Below are 6,000 nucleotides of genomic sequence, written 5' to 3'. Positions count from 1 at the left end.
TACTTCATTCCTATAGACCCCAAATTGAATCCAACATATAATCTATACTAATACATTTATTAAAGTACTAATTAAATGCTAAATGTTAATTTGTTAACTTGAGACCATGGGCAGAGACATTATGTAACCTTTTAACCATTGGCTACTGTGCTATCATGTCTTGCAGCTAAATCTATCCGGGGATGTGGGACTGCCTACCTCGTCACTTTCCCAACCCATGGAAAATCCATATATTCCATTGTAATCAATTGATAGTGTCTCTGAGCCTAATAAGTGAGGTGACACTCCATCAGCGCTGTATGTAGTAAACTCCTATGCTTGACCTCTACACGGTGTGGATTTATGTCCTTCACAATCGTCCCTCAGTGGAATTTTCCACACTCTCTTCTTATGCTTCATATACACAGTTAGCTTGACCAAAGTTTTAGGCCTACTTGGGTCCACTGAATTTTTTCTCCACAGGGCCAATTAAGATGATTTCCTTTGATAAAATCTAAACAACTCATTCAAATTTTGATCTTTTAAAACCTTTTTTAAAGTATATAACAATTAAATTTTGTTTCAAAAACTCAGTAAGAGAGACAAAACATTCAATTCTGAAAATATCAGAACAGACTATTTCAATATTGTAATGCATCAGGGTTTTTTAAACTAAATGTTATCAAAACTGACACTTTTTTCCTGTGTTTTAATATCGCCAAAATGGCATTTTTGTCAAAAACACTTTTCAACAAAAAAAATCTGACCACCTGTAATTAGAAACATAGATTCCATTGACTTCATTGCTTCTAAATCATTAAGGCTCTTTTAAAAGTTTCTCCTTTTTTTCTCTCCCCCACCCCCCAGATAATGTTTTATAGTAACGACCATTGGAGGCTGTTAGCTGGAGATTCCTTGATTTAAAAGGAAGGTGTGCTGGCAGAGTATTCTCCATAAAGGCCCCACAAATCTTCCCCACTTCCTTCCTTGAACTGCCAGAACCTGGAGTTGTTAAACTTCCAACCATATTTCAAAGGACATCTGTCTTCCAGGCCAAAGCAGGAGAGATGGGTTGAGGGATATAGGGCTTTACTATGTGGCCTGTTGGAGAGTTCAATTATGGGCATAAACTGATTCATGTTGATTACAGTAGGAGGTGGATCAAGCCCTATTAGAATGGAGTTTATCGGGGGAAAGTGTTTTGGTTTTATTCTTGTCATACTTTAAAAACAGCTGAATTGTTTTGGCTCAAAGTTTCAACAAAAATTCACAACCAAACAGGGAACAAGCCTGGAAAATGTCATTCAAAAAGTGACAGGTTTCAGAGCAGCAGCCGTGTTAGTCTGTATTCGCAAAAAGAAAAGGAGTACTTGTGGCACCTTAGAGACTAACCAATTTATTTGAGCATAAGCTTTCGTGAGCTACAGCTCACTTCATCGGATGCATTTGAAGTGAGCTATAGCTCACAAAAACTTATGCTCAAATAAATTGGTTAGTCTCTAAGGTGCCACAAGTATTCAAAAAGTGAAAGCTTTAAAAAGTTCTAGGGGACTGAAAACAGGGAAGTTCTTACTGTAGTGGTTGCTGCCACTCCTGTTCAGTGATCTGTTTTAGGCATTTGAAATGCACCAATCATTGTCACACCTCCGTGCTCACCCTGTTTAGTTTGGAGATCTGATAAGATAACCCAAGTGTTACAGTTAATTTAACCTTAATTCACTGAAAAAAATATTCCTTAAAGCAACTGATCTCCTGTTCCACAAAACTAACGTCTGGGCTATTTTTCTCTCTTGCAGTTTATTCTGCAAGAGGATTGCCATTATGAGTGAGAAGATGACAGGTGGCACTATTAATGATAAGGCAATGCTATATACAGTGCAAGGGGGAAAACCAACATAAAGAACTGTCAGCTGTAAACACAGAGAAAATAATTCAGCACAAGAATAAAATAGGCAGAAAAATATATGATGCCAAATTTACATCCACACTAACTAACTATTGTACTTTCTTATGTAAATATCAAGCATGAAGTGCTACTTTCTGGTTTAGCTCTTTTAATAACAGCTGTCATTACTATATGCACTGGCATGTAACTAGAGATAGTTAGGTGCACAGAGCCTGTAATAAATATGAAGGGAAGGGTAAACACCTTTAAAATCCCTCCTGGCCAGAGGAAAAACCCTGTCACCTGTAAAGGGTTAAGAAGCTAGGATAACCTCGCTGGCACCTGACCAAAATGACCAATGAGGAGAAAAGATACTTTCAAAGTTGGAGTGGGGGAGAAAGAAAGGTTCTCTCTGTCTGTATGTTATTTTTGCCAGGAACAGAAAAGGAATGGAGTCTTAGAACTTAGTAAGTAATCTAGAAAGAAAAGGAGTACTAGTGGCACCTTAGAGACTTTAGAGACTTAGAGAAACCAATTTATTTGAGCATAAGCTTTCGTGAGCTACAGCTCAATTCATCGGATGCATACTGTGGAAAATACAGTGGGGAGATTTATATACACAGAGAACGTGAAAAAAATGGGTGTTATCATACACACTGTAAGGAGAGTGATCACTTAAGATGAGCTATTACCAGCAGGGAGGCGGGGGGGGAGAAAACATTTTGTAGTGATAATCAAGGTGGGCCATTTCCAGCAGTTAACAGGAAGGTCCGAGGAGCAGTGCTGTTAACTGTTAACTGCTGGAAATGGCCCACCTTGATTATCACTACAAAAGGTTTTCTCCCCCCCGCCCCTCCCCCCGCTCTCCTGCTGGTAATAGCTCACCTTAAGTGATCACTCTGGTTACAGTGTGTATGGTAACACCCATTGTTTCATGTTCTCTATGTATATAAATCTCCTCACTGTATTTTACACTGAATGCATCCGATGAAGTGAGCTGTAGCTCACGAAAGCTTATGCTCAAATAAATTGGTTAGTCTCTAAGGTGCCACTAGTACTCCTTTTCTTTTTTGCGAATACAGACTAACACGGCTGCTACCCTGAAATAAGTAATCTAGCTAGATATGCGTTAGATTCTGTTTTGTTTAAATGGCTGATAAAAAAAGTTGTGCTGAATGGAATGTATATTCCTGTTTTTGTGTCTTTTTGTAACTTAAGGTTTTGCCTAGAGGGATTCTCTATGTTTTGAATTTGATTACCCTGTAAGGTATTTACCATCCTGATTTTACAGAGGTGATTCTTTTACTTTTTCTTCAATTAAAATTCTTCTTTTAAGAACCCGATTGCTTTTTCATTGTTCTTAAGATCCAAGGGTTTGGGTCTGTGTTCACCTATGCAAACTGGTGAGGATTTTTATCAAGCCTTCCCCAGGAAAGGGGGTGTAGGGTTTGGGGAGGATTTTGGGGGGAAAGACGTTTCCAGGCAGGCTCTTTCCCTGTTATATATTTGTTAGACGCTTGGTGGTGGCAGCAATAAAGTCCAAGCGCAAAAGGTAAAATAGTTTGTACCTTGGGGAAGTTTTAACCTAAGCTGGTAAAAAATAAGCTTGGGGGGGGGGGTTTCATGCAGGTCCCCGCATCTGTACTCTAGAGTTCAGAGTGGGGAAGGAACCTTGACAGAGCCTAATCCCAAAAGGCAGTGAGTGTCCAGTAGGAGGTGCCATTGTGCATCCTCAACTCTCATTTCAGTCCAAGGGGGTTGAGAATGGTCAGTATCACCTCCAAGGAAGCACCCCTCTCATTGCAGGACTTTAACCTCTGACTCGGGGCTTGAATCCACTTCGGGGGTCTGTGTCGAGGGTAATGTGAAACTGCACCACCCCCAGAAAAACCTTCTGAATCCTCCTGTGTGCCATGGAGGCACTGAGCATGCTGCTATCGCCCTTTGAGCAGTGCATCTTACTACCTCCCCGCACAACATGGACAAAGAGCTCAAGTGGCCAGTGTAAATAAAGGACATGGCCCTATTTCCTCTCCACTTTTTTTGGAGTGCCAGGCACCCAAGTGGCACAGAGATCAGAGAGCAGCCCCTGCACTCCTGAGTATATCTAGATAATTCTGCCTAATCATTATGTGGGCAGCTCAGAGGGGGGAGGCTTCTTGCACTCTTCCCCTTACAGAGCATGCCCACCTAAGGGCCAGGCAGAATCTGGCCCTCGGTATTTACTCGACATTCTAGCGATGTCACTAACAATTTGGCCTGAGTAAAAACTGAGTGAGGACTTCTGGGTTTGGCCCATTGTGCAGATCCGCTTATCTAGGGGTACAATGGACAGCCAAGGGAACATGTGCAATGCGGTGGCTAAGACAGCAAACACAGTCCTTGGATATATAAGCACAGGGAATATCAAACAGAAGCAGGAAGGTATTATTGCCACTGTATATGGAATAAGTGAGACCGCTGGCAGGGCCGGCTCTAGACCAAATGGTGCCCCAGGTGAGGAGCACCTTTGGCACACACACCCCTTCCATATGCTAAACTTTTGAATACCTTATTTTTTATAGAATGTGTAGCCTATTTCATGACTTTGATGGACAATATGAATGCATGAATTATCCCTGTCATACAAAAACCATAAAGTTGTACAGTAGGATATGTAAATCTTATTTATTTATATACAACATGAATAAATACAAAGCAAGGAAAATGTAGTTCTCAGAAAGTCTGGAAGGTTCCACAAGATTCTCCAAAGATCCAGAACATTCTAGGACGTTAGTGAAAAATGAATCAACATATGGAATACCTGGAACATTTTACTTCAAACATTCTATTTTCCCTTTTGTCGCTAACAACAAAAACAGCACCTGGAGCCCGGTGCCCCCCAAGCTCGGCAGTCACCTGGGTCACCTGCCCCTAAATACAGCCCTGACCACTGCTGGAATCCTGTTCTGGTTTCCGGTTAAAAAAGATGCTATGCTGATAAATTGAAAAAGGTTCAGAAAAGAGCTACAAAAATGAGTTGCGATCAGGAGACACCAGAGAAACTCAATCTACTTAATTTATCCAAAAGAAGGTTAAGTAGTGACTTGATCATGGTTTACATATACCTATATGATGAGAAGGTTTCTGATTGCAGAGGCTCTTTATTCTACAGATAAAGGCATAACAAGATATAATGGGTGGAAGCTGAACCTAAACCAATTCAGAGTAGAAATAAGTCAGACCTTTAAGTGAAGGTAAATTGTTCCAATAGCTAATTACCTAAGGAAATGGTGGATGTTTCATAAATTGAACTCGTTAAATCAAGATTGGATGGAGAAGGTGACACTGAAGGTTTACATGAAGATGATTTTGTGTGAATATATACAATGAGGTTTCCAGAGAGAAACCATGTCTGTTGAAGCTAAGTGCACTGGTTTTGGAGGTTAATGATGACCCTTTTGTATTCTGCCTAGATGTGGCAAGGGAAAACTCACGTGCAGATGCTGAAAGAAAATATTTTGGCTGATAGAAGCAGTTCGATAGAAATTAAAGACAAGTCAGGTGATCTAGAGCAGTTAGATCAAGGAAGCAATAAACAGTCGCTGATAACATAGGCCTTTAACAAAGTCAGCCGATTAATTATGAGTTATTTGAATTATTCAGATAAGAGCTGATAGAGCAAATATGCAGAAATTAAGCTAAGGAGTATGTTATTAGTAAAAACTCCAGGACTGTTTTCTTCCATAATTCCTTGTATAACAGGTATGGTTAATAAATTCACAGATTTTAAGGCTAGAAGGTACCATTGTGATTGTTTAGTTTGACTTCCTGCATAACACAGGCCATTGGACTTCCCAGGATTGATTATTGCTTCAACTCCAATAGCTGTGGTTGAACTAGAGCACGTCTTCTAGAAAAATATCCTATCTTGATTTTTAAATCGCCAGGGATAAAAAATCCACCAAAAATCTGGGTAAGTTGTCCTAGTGGTTAATTACTCTCACTGTTAAAAATGTGAGCCTCATTTCTAATCTGAATGTAACTTCAGCTTTCAGCCACTGGTTCCTGGTTCTTTGTCTGCAAGATTAAAGAGCCTTCTTTTATCAGATTTCTATTCCCTGCATCTAGATATCCCATGGTGGAAGGCTATTTTT

This window comes from Chelonia mydas, chromosome 1, assembly GCF_015237465.2.
Source record: "Chelonia mydas isolate rCheMyd1 chromosome 1, rCheMyd1.pri.v2, whole genome shotgun sequence".
Lineage (NCBI taxonomy): Eukaryota > Metazoa > Chordata > Testudines > Cheloniidae > Chelonia > Chelonia mydas.
This window is presented reverse-complemented; position numbering follows the sequence as displayed.